The 22,550-nt window shown below is 36.2% G+C and overlaps 3 pseudogenes; 2 read left to right on the top strand and 1 right to left on the bottom strand.

Moving 5' to 3' along the window:
- The first annotated feature begins 2,506 nt into the window (after positions 1 to 2,506).
- LOC143675969 (F-box/LRR-repeat protein 3 pseudogene) lies at positions 2,507 to 3,911 on the top strand (annotated as a pseudogene).
- A 7,710-nt stretch (positions 3,912 to 11,621) lies between these two features.
- Positions 11,622 to 13,344, bottom strand: LOC143675502 (elongin-C pseudogene; annotated as a pseudogene).
- A 7,057-nt stretch (positions 13,345 to 20,401) lies between these two features.
- On the top strand, positions 20,402 to 22,344 carry LOC143675501 (cytochrome c oxidase assembly factor 6 homolog; annotated as a pseudogene).
- Positions 22,345 to 22,550: the final 206 nt, after the last annotated feature.

Raw genomic sequence — 22,550 nt, 5'->3', positions numbered from 1 at the left:
TCAGGATTTTCAGCTCCTCTTCAACATTTGACAGACTGATTAGTATGTGTCTTGGGGAAGACCTATTTGAATTTATTGTATTTGGAGTTTGTTGGACTTCTTTGACTTGCATATTTATGTCTTTTATAAAGCTTGGGAAGTTTTCTCCCATTTTATCCTCAACTAATCTTCCTAGCCTTTTACTCTTCTCTTCTCCTTCTGGGAGACTGATGATTCTTATTATTTGTGTGCTTTGTTTTTTCCATCATTTCCTTGAGAGTTGCCTCAAATTTTTCCATCTTTTTTGTCATTTTCTCTTTTGTATGTTTGAAATCACTTGTCCTGTCCTCCAGTTCACTTATTCTTTCTTTGCCTCTTCAAATCTGCTGTTGTGTGTCTCTAGTGCATTTTTAATTTGGTCTACAGCACCTTTAATTTCTGTGATAGCTGCTATTTTTCTATTTATTCTTTCAAATTCCTCTTCATGCTCTTCTAGTGTCATCTTGATCTCTTCTATGCCATTAGCCATCCCATTTATCTTGTTTAGTAGAGTTATATGAACATCTTTGATTAGTTGTTCCATAGTCTGTCTCCTCCAGTGTTTTAATTTGGTCATTAGGCTGGGCTCTATCTGTCTGCATTTTCATATAGTTAGTGATCTTCCGCTGTCTTCCTGGTATGTAAATATCTTGATAGTGTTACTTTGGAAGTTGATTTTCTTCAGCAGTCTAAAGCTTTGTATTTGTGGGATGGGTGTGGAGCAGGATGCAGGGAGAGGGGAGGGGCACTACAGTGCAGTGACGGATCACGGCCAAGTATATACACAGGTGGGAATGCTTCACTGGTGACTGTGGTGGTGGGGTGTGGGTTGGGGGTTGTGGAGGTGTGGTGTGGGGGCCGTGGGGGTGAGGCATAGCTCAGGCAGGCCTTGCAGCACAGGAGCAGGTGCGGTGTGGGGCACACAGAGGTCGGGTGTGGCGGGAGGTGGATGGGGGTGTGTGCAGATATGCTGGGTTGTACACAGGCAGGACGCGGGTGGGCGCCTGGACTGTGTGGGTCTTGGCTGTCAGGGTGTGGGGTCAAGGGCACAGGAGTAGGGACCCCAGGAGGGCAGGGCCCTGGTTTGTCCTTGAATAGGGATGAGTCCAGGGGGGCCAGGATGTGGATGTGCAAATGTGTAGGGGCGGGGCACAGGTTGCAGAGGTTGCATGACTGTGCTTCAGGGGTGGGTGATGTCGCCTGGGGGGACCCATGGCACCAGTGCACCAATGCGGGGGTGGGGGGCATGGTGCAGGGGTCACGTGTGTGCAGGGTGGGGGCAATGTGGCACAGATGCGCACTAGACCACCTGCCAGCTGTGGGAGAAGTACACTCGTACTGGGAGTGGGGCAAGGGTGAGCATTTGTGCAGGGCAGAGGGGGTGGAGTGCAGGGGTCAAGAGATCAGTGCATGAATATGTGGGTGCCCAGTGGGGAGCAAGTGGTTGTGCGCATGTTTAGGTCTTGGGACAGGGTGTTGGTGTGCACATCAGCAGAACTCAGGGGCAGTGGGGTGGGATTGTGCCTGGGTGGGCTGGGGGTGGGTGTGGCTCAGATGTGCAGCTCAGTGCTGGGCCAGAGCTGAGGGCCGTGGCTGAGTGCACGCATGCATGGGTCTAGGAGGGTGGTGGTCTGATGCTCATGTGCGCTTGTGAAGAGCCCAGTGGGGGCATGGCAGGGTTGAACGAGTGTATGGGCTAGGTGCGAGTGTGGCCCAGGTATGAAGGTGAGTGCCTGCAGCTCAGATGTGCAGGTGAGTGCCTGCAGGGGCCATGGGGGAAGGAGGTGGGGGTCGAAGGGCTGGACACGGGTGCATGGGGGGTGTAGTGTGAGGCAGAGCGGGTGGGGTGCATGGAGGGGGTCAGGGTGGGGACACTTGGAGTGCAGTGGGGATACGGGTGATGGGGTTCAGTTGCATGGGGTGTGGGAGTGTTGGGCAATGCGCACGAGGGTAGTGCATTCAAGGATTGTGACTTTGCTTACTTCTTAGTCCCCTGTCCATGAACTCCTGAGGGCTCTGGGCTTCCATTTTGAAAGGGGTATGTTAGGCTGTTTGCACTAGATGGCCAGACTTCCATTTGCTACCTCTCAATTCTTCTGCTTTTTCAACCAGGGCCCCCTGTGTGGTGTAGAAGACCCTCCGAGGTCACTTACACCCTGGAATCACCATCCCAGCTCCCCTCCCATCCCTTCTCTAGCTGTACCTCGGACCAGGCGTGAACTGGATGTATCCTATTCTGCCATCTTCCTGGAACCGCCTTGTTAGGGTTTTTATTGCAAGCTTGTTAGAGTAATTTAAGGAGAACTGTCATTTTTAAATGAGTCTTCTCCTTTAGGACATTTCTCTTGATATTCAAAATGTAAAGTCTCGTAATTTTATTTCTAGAAAGGCTGTACTTTTCTTTTGTTTAAAAAACTTGAGGGGAAAAGCGCGCGGCCGTGAGCCGCAGGCCCCATTTTGGACTCCGTGTCTGGGCCGAGACGGGCAGCTCCGTAGTGGCCGCAGCTCGCTGAGGGAGTCTGTCGCAGTGGCGGAAGGACCCGGAAGGGGGTCGCGTCGGCGTGGGACTGAAAAAGAAGACTTCTCCTGGGTAGCCAGAGCCGCAAAGGATGAAACGAAGTGGAGGAGATAGTGGCCAGAATTCATCACAACAAGGTACTACAGAGAAATCCAAGAAACTGAGGACTACAAATGAACATTCTCAGATTTGTGATTGGGGTAATCTCCTTCCGGACATTATTCTTCATACATTTAAATATTTGCCTCTTCTTGATCGGGCCCATGCTTCTCAAGTTGGCCGCAACTGGAACCAGGTATTTCACATGCCTGACTTGTGGGGGTGTTTTGAATTTGAACTGAATCAGCCAGCTACATCTTATTTGAAAGCTACACATCCAGAGCTGATCAAACAGATTATTAAAAGACATTCAAATCATCTACAATATGTCAGCTTCAAGGTGGATAGCAGCAAAGAATCAGCTGAAGTAGCATGTGATATATTATTGCAACTTGTGAACTGCTCTTTAAAAACACTCGGACTTATTTCAACTGCTCGGCCAAGCTTTATGGATTTACCAAAGTCTCATTTTATCTCTGCACTGACGGTTGTGTTTGTAAACTCCAAGTCCCTGTCTTCGCTTAAGATAGATGATACCCCAGTAGATGATCCATCCCTCAAAGTACTTGTGGCCAACAACAGTGATACACTCAAGCTTCTGAAAATGAGCAGCTGTCCACATGTCTCTCCGGCAGGTATCCTTTGTGTGGCTGATCAATGTCATGGCTTACGAGAACTGGCCTTGAATTACCACTTATTAAGTGATGAGTTGCTACTTGCTTTATCTTCTGAAAAACATGTTCGATTAGAACATTTGCGCATTGATGTAGTGAGAATCCTGGACAGACACACTTCCATACAATTCAGAAGAGCAGCTGGGATGCTTTCATCAGACATTCACCCGAAGGGAACTTAGTGATGTATTTTTTTTTTATATGAAGAAGAGTTTGACCCATTCTTTCGTTATGAAATACCTGCCACTCATCTTTACTTTGGGAGATCAGTAAGCAAAGATGTGCTTGGCCGTGTAGGAATGACATGCCCCAGGCTAGTTGAACTGGTAGTATGTGCTAATGGATTACGTCCACTTGATGAAGAATTAATTCGCATTGCAGAATGCTGCAAAAACCTATCAGCTATTGGACTAGAGGAATGTGAAGTCTCATGTAGTGCCTTTGTTGAGTTTGTGAAGATGTGTGGCGGCCGCCTGTCTCAGTTATCTATTATGGAGGAAGTATTAATTCCTGATCAGAAGTACAGTTGGGAGCAGATGCATTGGGAAGCGTCCAAGCATCTCGGTAGGGTGTGGCTCCCAGACACGATGTCCACTTGGTAAAGACTAGGACACAATGAACAGCACCTGAATGTTAAGCATATTGTATTTAATAAAAATGTATTTGCTGTAGTTCTGATATAGTTCTATTTTGTGGCACAGAAATTTATCTACAGTGAGTGTATAAGGATTGGTTACTAGGAGACTCACAGATCAATTTTGGTCAGAAAAATCCTTGTGTTTCTTTAGCCTAATAGCATTCAAATCTCAGAAAATTAAAAGTGGTTCAGATGTGAAAGTAATCAGTTATAAAGACATAAACATTTTAAAATCTGAAGGAAACAAAACCTACGTATTATAATATCCAAGAATTGAGTACTACTAGGTTTTCCAAAATATATGCTCTCTATGCATTTTTTAATGTAAATTTCACATTTTAGGGTCTTCAGATATACATACACCTGTTATAAGGTGTTTAATATAGCTCAGGAAAGTGAGCATTTTGTGAGAAAAATGTAGGATATATTGTAGCTAGTGAAAAAGATTGAATGTTCTCAAATGTTACAAAGCTCTTTGAAGAATAAGAGGTATATATAATCAATTGAAACACTTAGAAAACAGATAAATGTCACAAGTAATTATTATATAAGGATAATACACAGAGCCAAGATCAAATTAAAAGAAAATAAACAGAATAGGAGGGCAGTTTAGCTTTGTGTAAATGTGTTCTTTAATCTGCTAAACCATATAAAATATTCTTTTCTGTGATAATGTTATATGTATGTGGCATTTGAGGCTTTTGTATGTAAAGTAAGGAATGCTTTACTAGTTTTCCTTGGTTTTGTTTATTTAAATTAGTTTTGAGGTTATTATACAGTAATCAAAATGAAAAGTTTATCTATATTTAAAAAGCCAAATTAGGGAATTTGAAATAATTAAAAGTAGAACTTTAATATGTTTATAAATTGTTTCTGTGGAAGAATATTAGTCTTCAGTGAATTTTAGTGATGGCTCATTTTTCCACTTTGGAACTTATATAGTTATGTAAGTAGAATTTAAAAAAATAAAAATAGCACCAGTGTACAGTTTAGCATAAACAATAGTTAATTTAAAAGAGGATATACTTAAGTTCATAATCATATTTTTGAGTAAATATTGCTCTGGATTGGGAAATTTTCATTGAAAAAGGTCTCAGCTTTGTGATTAATTTGGTTAAACTGATATTTTGTATTGTTTAAGTCAGTGTTTAATATTTTCATATAAAAAAATTCTTGAATTTAGAGTCTGTTAAAATACTAAGTTTTGGGCTATATTTAGTTGGTTTTTTTTAATATGATATAACCTTTGATTCTGGGCACTAATGCTAGTAGATTTTAACCTCCTAAAGGAAACTAGAAATGGTTTACTCCCAATGGAATACATTAATGCCTGAAATGGCTCTCTTTAGTAGCGTCACTTTAAAAACTGTTTCAACAGTTGGGAAAGCTAACAGTCTTACAGATCTTATCTATTTTTCAATTAGATTACCTTCCTAGGCAAAAGGTAATTTTCTAAATCAGCCTTTCAAAAGTGATAGGATTCTGTACTACAGCCATATGTAAATGAGGGGGAAAAGCTGACCCAGACTTGAAAATTAAACACAATTACAGTAATATTCCCCCTTTTACTAAACAGTAAAAAGTGTTGATTGTACAAGAAATACCTGTTATTGGATGAAGTCTTTTTTTTCTTGAACAGCACTGGAAAATGGATTTGATAGTACAATAATCAGTTATACTAAGCAGAACTTTATTTAGAAATTTATTTTTTGTACAAATTGAATTATATAATACTTAAAATACTTTGTCACTTTATAAGCAAAATGCATAGCACTTAATTTGTTTATATTGTAAAGTATATGATATGCTTTTGTTAATTTGAGAATAAAGATAGTTACTAATAAAAAAAAAAACTTGGGGGAGATTTCCTAAAATTAGGAGCACACGCAGAATAGCAGCAGAGCTTTTTAGTATTCCTGAGAGCAACTTTTATGCATAGAAAAAATTATTTGCAGGATGTTAACAGACATTTGTTTAATAAAATTACAAATTAAAAAACTAGATTTTCCTTAATCTTTTAAGTTGTATTATAAACCTTATTACTCTATTAATAAAATTAGCACAATACAAGCAAAACTTTAAAATTTCCCTTTAATTAAAGTTTAATTAAAGCAAGGTGGCTAGAACATATTTCTTTAAATGATTGGTCCCATTTAAACTCAGTTAATTAAATTCCTTCAATCATTAACCTGTACTTATAAGTTTAACATAGTTGATTTTCTTGTCAACACTCCAAATACTTCTTAACGAGCATTTCCTTCCCTTAAGATTCCTTCCATATTAAGCCTGATAGAACAAAACGATAGGTATGGAAAATCTTAACAAACATTCCAGTGTTGTTTAAAAACTTAGTAAAAGTCACTTATACCATTCAAATTACAACTGTAAAATCAATTGCTTGATTATATATTGTAAAATAGAATCGCAACTCTAATCTGCTAGCTTCTCTCATGTACCCCAAATCACTCTAAACAGCAAATAAACACACTTCCTTCCAAAGCTTACTAAAACCTATTTCTGAATGTAGCATAAAGTATTAATGTAATAGTTTATTTCCACATCTCCTTATTTAATTCTAAAACTTCTTTGGGTTAAAACACGCCCATGAAGGAAAGCACATTACCTTCCAAACCAGCACGAATCATTACCCCAGTCAAACTGGGAGAGGCATTGCAGCAAAATAAAGTTGCTTACAGTCTAGAGATTTTTGGCCAGACAGCAGATCTGATTTTCCGGGAGTCCCTCACGGACAGACATATAGACTTGTTTTTTAATAGTCACTAAAAAACGGGGGACTCCGAGTCCATGTTCTTAGGGGGGGGTTGGTATTTTCTGAGTTTTAGATATACCATTACTTATTTCTCCTGTCTGATTTGAAACCTGCAGCCACCCAGCTAGTTTGCTTCACGACACATATAGGTCCAATAAATCTATTTCCTGCCTGATTTCACCTGGAAATATTTCAGATCATTTCTGTATACTCTAACCACACTTTGATACTATTAAATGACATCTGATGGAATCCAGCATACTCTTCACGTTTGGCTCCAAGATCCCAGCACTGAACTTTTTATTTATTCTTTTATTTACAGATCACTCAGTTTTATCACATCTTAACATGTTGTTATGCTTACTTCGGGTTTTTAAAAACATTAACATATTTCTGGATCTGCTGAAGTCTACAGTGTTCTCTTCCTTGACTTAAATTTCTCCCTCACCAGGAGAACACTTCTGAATTTTGTGTTTGTAATTTCCAAACATTTTAATCCTATTGTAACATGACTGTATCAATAAAATGTATTGTTCTTCATGTTCTAAAATTTTATGTAAATATTATTCTGCATAGGTTATTCTGCAACATGCATTTTTGGTACTCAACACTATGTTTTTGAGAATTGCTAATCTTGATACATGTAACTCCAGTTAATTTAGCTGCTCTATAATAGGGATTAATTCAATGCATATATAACAATTAGTTTTTCCGTTCATCTGGTTGATGGAAATTTAGGGTGTTTTTAATTTTTTTTCTATAACAAACATGGTTGCAATTAATAGTTTTGCACGTCTCTGTGTACACGTACATTTGTGAGAATTGTTTAGGGTATAAATCTGAAAGTAGAATTTCTGAGGAGAAGATGTACATCATTAACACTCTTAATTATTTTCGAATTGCTCTCTAGCAATTTCCAATAGTTCCCTTTGCCCCTGTTTCCTTCCCAACTCTTATTTTCAAACTTTTTCAACACGATGAATGTGAAATACTTTCTCACTATTGTTCTAATTTATAATTCCCTAATTGCTGCTGAGGTTGAGCATTTTTCTTCTATTATCATTTATTTTTCCTCTTCTGTAAACTGTCTGCTCATGTTTTGCCCATATGTCTACTGTCATTTTCCTCCTTAAATTGACTTGTAAGACCTTTATGAATTCTGATTTTTAATCCATTGTTAGTTTTGTGCATCAACAATTCCAAATTTTAGCTTTTAATGGGATCACATTTATCCGTCTACTTCTTATGGTTTGTGTTTTTGTCCATTCATAAAAATTTCCTTTGTTCTCTACTAAAAGTTTTTAATTTTGCTTTTCACATTTAGGCTTTAATTCACTTGGGATGAATTTTGTGTGTATGAGGCACAAGGTAGTATCTAATTTCCAAATGGATACCAATTTTATTAAATGATTAATCTTTACTTCAGTCATGTATAATGTATAATCCCTTTTTTGTCATATCAAGTTTTCGTGTATGAGTGGGTCTATTTTAGAGAAATAGAGTGCATATTTATCTGTGTATGCCTGCATAGTCCCTGAAGAAATAATTTATTTTAATTAATATGGCTGTATATTAATTGATTTATGAGCCTTTAATCTTCACATGAATTTTAGATCTACTTACAAGTTCACCAAGTTTGAGTTAGGATTTTGATTGGAATGGCATTGAATTCATAGGTTTATCTGGTGTCATGGTCAGATTCATGTGTCAACTTGGCCAGGTGGCGGTGCCCGGTTGTCTGGTCGGGCAAGTGCTGGCCTGTCTGTTGCTATGAGAACATTTCATGGACTTAAATCATGACCACATTGGCTGCATCCAATGTCATCAGCTAGGGGGAGTGTCTTGTGCAATGAGTGATGCTTAATCTAATCACCAGAAGGCTTTTAAGGAGGATTCAGAAGAGACACTCACTCTTCCTGCCTCAGCCAGCCTCTCCTGAGAGTTCATTGAGGACCTTCATTGGAGCTGCCAGCTCACAGCCTGCCCTGCAGACTTTGGACTCCTACAACCCCATGGTTACACGAGACACTTTTATACATTTTCTAGTTACAGATATTTCTTGCTGATTCTGTTTCTCTAGAGAACCCTAGCTACTACATCTGGGTAGAATTAGCATCTTAATAATATCAAGTGTTTTTATCCATGAATCTGGTACAAGCTTCCATTTGCTAAGGTCTCATTTACATTCTCTATTAATGTTTTAAAGATATTCCAATAAATGTGCCTTTTGCATTTTTTGTTATATTTATAATAGATTCTTTATAGTTTTCATTGCTATTATGAATGGGATCAGTTTCTGTAACAATATCTAACTTTGAATTGCCAATGGAGATGTAAATGATTAATTTTTTTTTTTGGCATGTGCAGGTTCTGGGAATCAAAGTAAATGAATAATTTTTAAATGTTATTAACACTTTATTAGTTATAATAGTTTGTAGAATTCTTTGGTTTGTTCTGTAAGTAGAAAGTCAACAACTGAGAATAAGGACAGTTTTAAATCTTCTTTTCTAATTATTACTTTTTTTTTTTTTTTTTTTTAAAGAGAGAGGGAGGAAGGGAAGGAAAGACAGAGAAGGAAGGAAGGATGGAAGGAAGGAAGGGAGGAAGAAAGGGAAACATCTTTAAACATTTTCTTGTTTTATTATATTTTGTTTGTTTGTTTGTTTTTTACATGGGCTGGGGCCGGGAATCGAACCGGGGTCCTCCGGCATAGCAGGCAAGCACTCTTGCCCGCTGAGCCACCGCGGCCCGCCCTCTAATTATTACTTTTTAAATAATTTTGTCTTATTATATTGGCTAAGATCCCTGGTATAATGTAAAAAATAAGCAGTAATGGTGAGCATTCTTGTCTCATTTCTGACTTTATTTGTTAATGCTTTCCAAATTGTAGCATTAATTGTGATGTTTAAGGGGCTTTGTATAATGTTTAATAATTCAGGTTACGAGTTTAAGGAAGTTATCTCCTATTCCCAATTTTCTAAGATTTTTTTTTAACAGGAATGGGTATTAGTTTTTATTAAATGTTTTTTCAGCATCTACTGAAATGATTATATGTATATTTTCTCTTTATTGTTCATGTGGGTTATTAGGTTAATATTCTTCTGCTATCAAATCATACTTTCATTCATTTGGTATCAAGTTTACTATACAGGAGGATATATTTGATAGCTTTCTCCTTCTTTTTTAGCTTTGTACAAGGGTCAGTTGAATGTCTTAGAAAACTCATCCATGAAACAGTGGCCTTGTGTTTCTTGTGGGGAAACGTTTCTGATTACCAAAAAAATTTCTTTAACCTTTTTTATTTGTTTGTTTATTGAGGCTTTCTATTTCTTCTTAAGACAACTTTGGTAATTAATGATTTTGGTAGAACATTTTAATCCAATTCATCTAAATGTTCAAATTTATTAGCATTTAATTCATATTATTATCTTATGATTTTTAAAAACTCTATTCTTCAGAGATTACATTCCCCTTTAAAATTTTAAATATTGTTGATTTGTGCCTTTTCTTTTTCTTTGATCAGTCTTATTGCAGGTTTATTCTATTGATTTTTATAAACCGCATCTTTCAGTATTATTAATACTTCCTAACATTTCTTGTGTTCTATTTCATTAATTTTACCTCTTGACTTTATTCTTATCCTCCTTCTGCCTTCTTTGATTTATAATGTTGTGCCATGTCTTGCTTTGTGAATTGGGTGCTTAATTATTTTTATCTTTTAAAATTTTTTTGCTGAGTGACTTTAAGGCCATAATTTCAACTCTAAGTAGCAATATAACTACAATCCCCCTGGTTTTCATGTGCACTAGTTTTGTTGTTATTTGTTTCTGAATACTTAACGTTTCCATTTTGATTGCCTCTCACTTCCAAGAGGGATTTAAAAATTTTTTTTATTTATTAATTAAAAAAAATAACAACAAACAAAAATATTAACATATCATTCCATTCTACATATACAATCAGCAATTCTGAATATCATCACATAGTTGCATATTCATCATTTCTTAGAACATTTGCATCGATTTAGAAAAAGAAATAAAAAGACAACAGAAAAAGAAAGAAACGATAACAGAAAAAAAAAGATTATACATACCATACCCCTTTCCCCTCGCTTTCATTTATCACTAGCATTTCAAACTAAATTTATTTTAACAATTTTTCCCCCTATTATTTTTTTTTTCCATATGTTCTACTTGTCTGTTGATATGGTAGATAAAAGGAGCATCAGACACAAGGTTTTCACATTCACAGAGTCTCATTGTGAAAGCTATATCATTGTTCAATCATCATCAAGAAACATGGCTACTGGAACACAGCTCTACATTTTCAGGCAGTTCCCTCCAGCCTCTCCACTACATCTTGTACAACAATGTGATATCTACTTAGTGAGTAAGAATAACCTCCAGGATAACCTCTCGACTCTGTTTGGAATCTCTCAGTCGTTGACACTTTGTCTCATTTCACTCTTCCCCCTTTTGGTCAAGAAGCTTCTCTCAATCCCTTGATGTTAATTCTCAGCTCATTCTAGGATTTTTCTCAATCCCTTGACGCTGAGTCTCAGCTCATTCCAGGATCTCTGTCCCATGTTGCCAGGAAGGTCCACACCCCTGGGAGTCGTGTCCCACGCAGAGAGGGGGAGGGTGATGCGACTGCTCCCCACCCCAAGAGGGATTTTTAATTGGCATATCTGTTTATTCCTCAGTTTGTGAAAATGTCCTTAATTTGCTGATGCAGCAAACAAATTTCAACTCTGATTCCCACGCAAAAAGAACAGAAGATAATCTGATTTGCAATGAATTTTATGTTCAGATGCATACAGACATCATTGTATATGAAAAAATCACTAACTGAACTATAGGTATTAAATACTGAAAAAAGTGAATAGCTTATTATAATTTATTTTATTTAACAATCTAGGAAGTTTGCAGCCAACAGCAGTTCTAGCACAATTTAAGGTGCAACTGGGAAGTTGGGAGTCTCGGTGGAGCTGTTAGTGCAGTGAACTTTGTAGGTCAATAAGTGCATACTTTTGACAGCACATGTGAAGGGTTCTCTCTGAAATTGACTGTATTGGTTTTATTCTCAGCAACTTGACCTGGGTCGCTCAACATGGCTTTTATGTTCCTAATGTAATGCTTGCTCTCTTTTTAGAGTAAATTTGTGACCACTAGAAGATAATAATTTGACATATATAAATAGCATCAGGGCCTTCGTGGCTACCATAGGTTTTCCCCACCCAGTATGATTTTATGAAATTCTATTAAGATTCCATAGGAACTTTAGTACTTTCTTGTCAGCTCTGTAGCCATTGCAGCCACTGTAGTCGGGTCCCCGGACACCTGCTCTGTCACAGCCCTTCTAAGAGTGACTTTAGAGTACATTTTAAAATTTCTAATATTATGACTTTTAAAAATTATCCTGTTTTCTGGTTTAATTGTACCAAGATCAGAGAACATGGTTTGTGTGATATTGATTCTTTGAAATCACCTGAAACTTTCTTTGCAACCTAAGGTATGTTTATATTTTGCGAAATTTCATGTGTAATTTAAAAATTATGTTCCCTGTTCTGGGGTTTGGGAGGTCTTTCTTATATGCATATGTGTGCCAATGAAAGTTGAATTTAATATTTGAGATTATAATTTTTGTGATTACTGAAAACTGAGATTTATTTCTATCATCTTTAGTTTTTTGTTTTCATCCTTTTCTTTGTTTTTGCACCTTCTTTTCATTTATTGGTAAAGTTTTCTACATTCCCCTTTTCCTTTCTCAGATGATTTGGAAGCCATGGTTAATATTTCTATTGTTTTGAGCTATCCATACATAAGTATGAATATTTTATAACAAAGTGTAGTTATTCAGTGTCTGTCTTCTAAATATGACAGAGAAATAATCATATATTGAGAACCTACTGGACAATCCTCTCTTCCCTTCCCTGCCACTCCACCATTTCGAAATTGTATGTAGAAAACCACTATGTGATTTTGAATTTTGCGGTAGCCAACTAAGAAAAAGTAAACAGAAATAGTGAAAATCATCCTGAGAATATATTTCACTGAACTCACTATATCTAAAATATTATCATTTCAATAAGTAATCGATATTAAATATCGAGATATTTTGCATTCTTTTTTTTCCACACTAAGTCCGTAAAATATTGTGTGTATTTATACTTCATCCTATCCCAACTTGGAGCAGCTGCATTTCAAGTGCCCAATAATCATGTGTACTTAGTGGCTGCCAAAATGGATAGCTCAGTTATATAGTTTTCACTTTTTACCTTATTTTAAGTGAAAAAAAGTATAATTATCATTTTATAGCTAATAGTTGAATTTATCAAGGCGTCTATCTACTTTTTTCTCAATATTGTTTCTTAAAGCCCATATTTTCCCTGGATTTGCTTTCCCTCTGGATTTGCTTTTCTTTTTGCATCATTTGTAGTTCTTTTAGTGAAGGTCTATTATATATAAAATTTTAAACCTTTGTAGATCTGAAAATGTACTATTTCGGTCCTCACTCTTAAATAATGGTTTAACTTGTTAAATCCTAAATTGACATTTTCCCTTAGGGCTTTAAACATATTACTCCATCATTTCATGCCTTTGAGCACAGACCCTGGCACCTGCCCCATCTTGCATGGAGCACCTTTAGTGCACTTTTTCTGCGAGGAGCTGAATTCTGGAGTCATTTTCCTGGTACTGGATAGAAACTGAGCAGGCCTGTAGCTTCAGCCTCATTCATTACTGTTCATTTCTTTGCAGTTTCTGATCTATGGTGATGTTTATTTTATTTTATTTTTGCATGGGCAGGTACTGGGAATACGAACCCTGGTCTCCCAGCATGGCAGGCGAGAATTATGCCACTGAGCCACTGTCGCACCGCCCAACTTGTCTTATTTTTGAAGTAGCTTTCTTATACTCTATTTTATATTGCATCTATCACTGCTGTGTGTGTGATGGACAAAGATTGTATCAAAGCATGAACTTATGGAGCCATCTCATCCAGAAATCAACAACTCTGTTAAAGTTTAATCCGAGATATTTGATTTATTTTTTTTGTTACATCTGTAGGTTTTTTCCCCTTTATAATTTCCATCCTTTTATTTGTGGCATGTAGGTGAGATAATGAATTTTGTATGTGTATTTGTAACCATACATCTTCCTTTCTAATTAGTTTTGTTTAATTTTTCAGTTTATTTCCTAGACAAAAGGCAAAATAATTTCTAAATAATTTATTTTATCTTCTATTTTGACATGATTTGTATAATTTCCTTTTCTTAAATTTTATTCCACAGGTTAGAATTTACAAGTTCATTAACAGTGGTGATAGCTAGTGTCCATGTCTTGTCCCTGACTTTATAGAAAATTTATCTGATGTCTCATCATTAAATATGATATTGGAACTTTATTTTACAGAAATATTCTTGATTCAGTTAAGGGAGTATATTTTATTTTATTTTATTTATAATTTTATTTTACTGTCTTTAAGAGAAATTAGAAGTGACTGTTAAATTCTTTTAAATACTTTTCAGTTTCTCTCAAGATAGTCATATGTTTTGACTTATTATTGTGTCAATGTATATTGATTTAATAAGATTGACTCATGCTTCATTCCTGGAATAAACTTTACTTGGTCATGGAGTATTATAATTTTAATATACTGTTGGATTCCATTGTTAATATTTTGGCTAGAATTTCAGATGAAAATAATAATTGAGATTAGCTTATAGTTTTCCTTTTTGTCCTTCCTTAGGTTTGAGTTTATGAGTTATGCAGACTTTGTAAAATTAACTGGGAAGTTTTACATCTTTTCATATGCTCTGAGAACATTTAAATAGCATGGGAGTTATCTGCTCTATGAAAGTTTGAAAGAATTCATCTGTGAAATTATCAGATCACTGTTTCTAAATTGTTATTTTTACATTATGTGTCTTCCGTTTCAGAATTGTTTTTTTTAACATTTGCAATTAGTTATTTGACAAAACTTGCAACAATTATTCATATTTAACCCTTTGTTTATCTGGTTTAATTGCTATCTGTCATCATTTTATACCATGGTCCCTATAGTCTTGAGCTCTCATTCTGTTAAATGATAGTTTAAGACTCTTTTAGGGTGATTATATAGGTTAGGATCCCTTTCTCATATGACCATATCTTTCCTTCACACATGAAAGTTGTTCTTCCTGGGAATAAATTCTTGGGCTACAACCTCGTCTCAAAACCATATTGACTTTGCTTTAGAATTAGAATTGCAGCATAGAATTCTAAAAGAATCTAGTGTTTATTCCTTTGAAAACAATCTGTTTTTTAAAAAATATTATTCCTGGATCTTCAGAGAATTTTGATCTGTATATGATAAATTAAATATTCAAAGATCTGCTTAGATTTGGGTCTCTGCTTATTGATTTTTGCCTAGATGTGGCTCATTCTTTCAATGTGCATTCCCACATCATTTGTTGGCTAAGGACATCATTTTCCCTATGTATTTTATAAGATGTGTGTGTATGTGCATGTGTGTATATATGTGTGTTATGCAAAACTGTTTCTTTGGTTCCAGTTCTCATTTTTCATTAGATCAAAGACTAATCCTTGGGTTTGATTATTCATCCATATTACAGACATTTGAGGGCTTACTCCACAGCAGTATCTGGCTTAGGCACACATACATAACTTGCATTTTTTTCCTCATAAATTTCTTCTTTTAAATTTTTTACTCTGTATTCTGGTTTGATTTACTACAGCATAATCCCATTTCTTTTTACTGTTTTTAGTACTTTTTAAGATTTCTGCAGATATACTTTTAGTTTCTTTCTAATTCTTTCTCTTCTCATCCATATTTCTTCTCATCTCAACTTGTTACCCTTTCATCTTTTCATGTTTTTTAAAAAGAATATTTGGTTCTGTTTTTGCATTTTCTTGAGGATACAAAAAGGTTTTATGAATTTGTTTCCTGAATGTTGCAATAGATAATTCTCAGAAGTATGTTCTGTCCCAGAAACTTTGGATTGTTTCCTTTCCTCTCAGGTCTACTGTTGATGTGCCCAAATCTCAGCCTGTGTTAGACATCTCTGTGTTTTCCCATCTCTGAACCACCCCCCTCTTCTGTTAGAACTCCTCACTCTTCTTCTTGGAGCTGACTCTCCCCACTCTATTTCCAGGTTTCTGTCTGCAGCTCACTTTTAGGGCCCCTGAAAAAGGATGGGGCCATCCATTTTTTCATAGGGATTTTGATATTAGAAAGACAATGAAAGATCTGTTTCTCTCTGCTTAGCTGACGTTGAGATGTAAAATTTGGGAATATTGACAGGCATGTATCCCATCATGTGGATTGGAAAAGTGGAGAAAATTGATCCAGAGAGAGAAAAAAAGGCTAAAACAGATAAGCAGGAAGAAACAGAGATGAGAACCTGTTCTACAAGAAACACTAAAGAGACCTCTGCAGACTAAAAGGCAAAAACAGGAGAGAGAGAGGCTTGGAGTAGAGTGAAGAAATGAAGATTATCAATAAGAGTCATTAAAAGGCTAAAAAAAAAAAGAGACATGACATACAAAAGCCAAAGAATGGAATGGCTGAAGTAAGTACTGCCTTTACAATAATAACATTGACTGTTAATGGATTAAACTCCCCAATCAAAAGACACAGATGGCAGAATGGATAAAAAGGTTTGAGCCAACTCTATGCTGCTTACAAGAGACTACCCTTAGACCCCAAAACACAATTAGTTTGAAAGGGAAAGGGTGGAAAAAGATATTCCATGCAAACGGTAACAAAAAAAAAAAAAAAAAAAAAAAGAGCTGGGGTGGCTATACTAATATAAGCCAAAATAGTCTTAAATACAAAACTGTTTATAAGAGACAAAGAACACCATATATTTAAATAGGGGAAATCCAACAAGAAGAAATAGCAACCAGAAATATTTATGCCCCTAATCACAGTGCACTAAAATATATGAGGCAAACATTGGCAAAATTAAAGGGAGAAATATATGCCTTTAGAATAATAGTTGGAGACTTTAATATACCACTCTCATCTGTAGATAGAACATCTAGACAGAGAATCAATAAGGAAATAGACAACTTGAATAATAAGACATATGAACTAGACCTGACAGATACATAGAGAGCATTGTACCCTAAAATGGCAAGATATATATTCTTCTCAAGTGTGCATGAATCATTCTCCAGGATAGACCACCTGTTAGGTCACAAAATAAGTCTAAATAAATTTTAAAAGATTAAAATTATACAAAGCACTTTCTTTGACCACGGAGGAATAAAGCTAGTAATCAATACAAGGTGGAGAACATAAAAATTCACAAATTTATGGAAGTTAGGTAACACTCTTAAAAAATCATAGGGTCAAAGAAGAAATAAAAGAAATCAGTAAATATCTTGAGATGAATGAAAACAAGAACACAACATATCAAAATTTATGGAATGTAGTGAAGGCAGTGCTGAGGAGGAAATTTATAGTCCTAAACACCTACATCAAAAAAGAACAGGGCGGGCCATGTTGGCTCACTGGCAGAGTTCTCTCCTGCCATGCTGGAGATTCGGGTTCGATTCCCAGTGCCTGCCAATGTTCAAAAAAAAAAGAAGAGCGAAAATAAAATATCTTACTGCACAGCTGGAGGAACTAGAAAAAGAACAGCAAATTAACCCCAAAGCAAACAGAAGAAAGAAATAACAAAGATTATGGATAAATACATAAAATTGAAACTAAAAAACAATAGAGAGAATGAACAAAGCCAAAAGTTGGTTCTTTGAGAAGATCCGTAAAATTGACAAACCCTTAGCTAGACTAAAAAAGAAAAAAGAGAGAAGATGCAAATAAGTAAAATCAGAAATGAGAGACGGACATCACTATGACCCCAAAAGAAACAAAGGGGAAAATATCAGGACATTATAAACAAAAGCATACCAACAAATTGGAAACCTAAATGAAATGGACAAATTTCTAGAAACACATGAACAACCTATATCGACTCCTAAAAAAGAAAAAATTTCCCAACAAAGAAATGCCCAGGACCAAATGACTTCACAGTTGAATTCTACGAATCATTCCAAGAAGAATTACTATCAATCCTTCTCACACTCTTCCCCAAAACTGAAGAGTACAGCACACTGCCTAATTCATTCTATGAGGCGAACATCACCCTCATACCAAAGCCAGATAAGGATACTCTAGGAAAATAAAATTATAGACCAATTTCCCTTACGAATATAGCTTTAAAAAAAATTCTCAACAAAATACTTGCAAATTGAATCCAACAGCACATTAAAAAAATTATACACCATTGTGCCAGTTTGAATCTGTGGTGGACCCCAGAAAAGCCATGTCCTTTAATCCTCATCCTCATTATTGCTTTTGATTGTCCCCATGGAGATGTGACCCACATAATTGTGGGTGGTAACTTCAGATCAGATGGCTTCCATGGAGTTGTGACTCCACCCATTCCAGGTGGCGTTTTCTGGAATCTTTTAGAAGAGGAAGAGTCCCTTTTAGAGTCATGAGAATCACAGTACCTGCACAGCCAGAGACCTTTGGAGATGAAGAAGGAAATGCCCCCAGGGGAGCTTCATGAAACACGAAGGGAGAGAAAGCTAGCAGATGTTGCCATGTTCACCGTGTGCCTCTCCAGTTGAGAGAGAAATCCTGAACTTCATTGGCCTTTCTTGAGTGAAGGTAAGCTCTTGCTGGTGCCTTAATTTGGACATTTTTATTGACTTGCTTTAATTTGGACATTCACTCGGACTTAGAACTATAAACTTGGAGCTTAATAAATTCCCTTTTCTACAAGTCATTCCATTTCTGGTATATCACATTCTGGCAGCTAGCAAACTAGAACAACTACGATCAAGTGGGTTTTATCTCAGGAATGCAATGGCGGTTTAACACAAGAAAATCAATGGATGTAACATGCCACATTAACAGCATGAAGGGGGAAAAACACATAATTATCTCAATTGACACAGAAAAGGCATTTGACAAAATCCAGCATACGTACTTTATAAAAACACTTCACAAAATAGGAATAGAGGGAAACTTCCTCAACATGATAAAACATGATATGAAAAACCCACAACTAACATCATACTCAATGATGAAAGATTGAAAACTTTCCCTCTAACTTCTGGAACAAGATAAGCATGCCCACTGCTGCCACTGTTATTCAACATTGTGTTTTAAATTCTAGCCAGAGCAGTTAGGCAAGAAAAAGAAAGAAAAGGCATCCAAATTAGAAAGGAATAAGTGAAACTTTCAATATTTGCAGATGACTTGATTCTATATATAGAAAGTCCTGAAAAATCTACAACAAAGCTATCAGAGCTAATAAACAAGGTGTGACAAAGTGGTAGGATACAAGAATAAAATGCAAAAATCACTAGGGTTTCTAAATAGAATAGGAATGAACAATCTGAGGAGGAAATCAAGAAAAAATTTTCATTTACAAAGCAACTGAAAGAATGAAATAACTTGGAATAAATTTAACCAAGGATGTAAAGGACTGTTACACAGAAAACTAAAAAATATTGCTAAAAGACATTTTAAAAGACCTAAATAAATGGAAATACATTCCATGTTCATAGATTGGAAGAACAAATATTGTTAAGAAGTCGATTCCAATCAAATTGATTTACAGATTCAATGCAATATCGATAAAAATTCCAGCCACCTATTTTCCAGAAATGGAAAAGCCAATTATCAGATTTACTTGGAAGGGAGAGGATATCTAAATGCAAAAGAATAAAAGAGGACCCCTATCTCACATCATATACAAAAATTAACTCAAAATGAATCAAAGACCTAAATATAATGACCAGAACTATAAAACTCCTAGAAGAAAACATAAAGAAGAATCTTCAAGATACTGTGGTAGGCAATGGTTTCTTAGACTTTACACCCAAAACACAAGCAATGAATGAAAAAATAGATAAATAGGACCTCCTCAAAATTAAAAAAATTTATGCTTCAAAGGACTTTGTCAAGAAGGTGAAAAGGCAACCAATGCAATGGGAGAAAATATTTGGAAACCCCATATCTGATAATGTTTTTGTTTTTTTGAATGGGCAGGCACCGGGAACCCAACCTGGGTTTCTGGCATGGCAGGTGAGAACTGCCCGCTGAGCCAGTGAGGCCCACCCTGATAATGTTTTGATATCTTGAATATATAAAAAAATCCTACAACTCAACAAGAAAAACACAAACAACCCAATTGAAAAATGGGCAAAAGACTTGAAAAGATATTTCTCCAGAGAGGAAATACAAATGGCTAAAAAACACATGAAAAGGAAGGGTGGTGCACCTGTGGAGTGTAGGAAGAGAAGCTTCTTACGCTCTCTGAGGCTCAGGCTCTTCTATGAAATGGAGTATCACCCGTTGTTCTTCTTGATAATATTGCCCTAGTACATTTATTTGTACAGTGCTTTGATTTGACCAGAAACCTTGTAAAATTAGCACTGTTTCTCTTTTTTATTGATAGGGAAACAGGCTCAGACAGGATAAAGGAGCTAAGTGACAGACTTTCTGAGAGCATAATTCTAACTCGGATTTGCTGGGTGCAAGCTGATGGATAAAATTAGCTTATGAGATACGCTTCAAAAGTGAGCGCTCTTAAGGTATAATTGATTAGAGCTGATTGACTTTAGTTGCATCAGCTCAGTTATCCTAAGCTTGATCCCACTGGAATGGCAGCCTCATCTGTGAAAGAAAGGCAAGTTAGCTGGGGAGCCTGGATGACTACTGGAAGAGTTTAGACAAGAACACAGAAGATGCTTCTTTTTATTTTTTAATTAATTAATTAATTAAACATAACAACATATAAACACAAACATTCTTACCATATGATCATTCCTTTTTTTTTTTTCTTTTACATGGGCAGGCACCGGGAATCGAACCCAGGTCCTCGGGCATGGCAGGCAAGCACTCTTACCTGCTGAGCCACCGTGGCCCGCCCTGATCATTCCTTTTTTTGATACATAATAAATAGCTCACAATATCATCATATAGTTGTATATTCATCATCATGATCATTTCTTTGAACATTTGCATCAATTCAGAAAAAGAAATAAAAAGAAAACAGAAAAAAAATTCATACATACCATACCCCTAGCCCCTCCCTTTCATTGATCACTAGTATTTTAATCTACTAAATTTATTTTAACATTTGTTCCCCCTATTATTTATTATTTTTAAGCCATATGTTTTACTCATCTGTTGATAAGGTAGAAAAAAGGAGCATCAGACACACAGCCACATTGTGAAAACTGTATCATTATATAATCATCTTCAAGAAACATGGCTATTGGAACATAGCTCTACATTTTCAGGCAGTTCCCTCCAGCCTCTCCATTACACCTTAACTAAAAAGGTGATATCTATATAATGCATAAGAATAACATCCAGGATAACCTCTCACCTGTGTTTGGAATCTCTCAGCCATCGACACTTTATTTTGTCTAATTTTGCTCTTCCCCCTTTTGGTCAAGAAGATTTTCTAAATCCCTTGATGCTGAGTCCCAACTCATTCTAGGATTTCTGTCCCATGTTGCCAGTAAGGTCTGCACCCCTGGGGGTCATGTCCCACATAGAGAGGGGGAGGGCAATGAATTTGCTTGTCATGTTGGCTGAGAGAGAGAGGCCACATCTGAGCAACAAAAGAGGTTCTCTGGGGGTGACTCTTAGGCCTAATTTTACGTAGGCTTAGCCTATCCTTTGTGGGGTTAAGTTTCTTATGAACAAAACCCAAGATTGAGGGCTCAGCCTATTGCTTTGATTGTCCCCACTGCTTGTGAGAATATCAAGAATTCTACACTTGGGGAAGTTGAATTTTCCCCCTTTCTCACCATTCCCCCAAGGGGACTTTGCAAGTACTTTTTTATTCACTGTTCAAGTCACTCTGGGATTTATTGGGGCATCACTCTGGACAAACCTACAAAATCTCATCCCCTACTCAAGTTCCATGTACTTATGGTATTCAATTAAGTTGGCCATATAAGTTATATTAGGAAATGCACTAGTCAAAATATAAATTTTGTACCAAATAAACAATTTTTGCTTTAGTCTCACACATAAGATAAAAGTTATAAAATATTAATTGCCATCTATTTTCATCACCTTGCAGTATTGACATTCCTTTGTTCTTCCTCATGCAAAAACATTTTAAAATTTGTACATTTAGTCACTATCATTATACACTCTAGGCATTCCTAAATTATACCATCTCAGTCTTTATCGTGCATCTTTCATAAGAAGCTTCTTGATGCAAGAAGTTAAGAAGCTCATTTGGATCAAGTTGTCCCCAACAGTGGATGAGGCAACTGAAGTTCAGAGCATTCAAATAATTTTAACAGCATTATTCAGCTACATGTCAGAATCATGTTCGGAGATTGAAAAAAAATAGTTATGTCCAAGACTTTACTGGTGACTTAATGAATTTCTGGAATTAGAGCCCAAGCTTCTTTTAAAACAGCTCTGGCTCCACAGTGATTCTGATGGATAATCATGACTGGGAATTGCTTTGATAGCTCCTTTAATAAAATATTTTGATAAAAGAAGAGACTACTTAAAACTCAAGGAAAAATTTGAAGCAGGACAATACCAGCCTTCAAAAACAACTGCAGAACCCTAAGCTGTTTCTGAACTTTTCAAAAAGCTTGAAATCATTCTTTTTGGACATTCAAAAATGCTCCATTGACTATCAGTCAATTGTGAATCAATACTTGCTTCCTATATACAACTCTTATTAACCATAATGAGCAACAGAGGATATTGAAACCATGATGATTTGAAATAAAATGGTATAAAACATCCTTAGTTTTAGTAAGGAACCTATAT

This window comes from Tamandua tetradactyla, chromosome 3 (genome assembly GCF_023851605.1).
Source record: "Tamandua tetradactyla isolate mTamTet1 chromosome 3, mTamTet1.pri, whole genome shotgun sequence".
Classification (NCBI taxonomy): Eukaryota; Metazoa; Chordata; class Mammalia; order Pilosa; family Myrmecophagidae; genus Tamandua; species Tamandua tetradactyla.
This window is presented reverse-complemented; position numbering and strand designations above follow the sequence as displayed.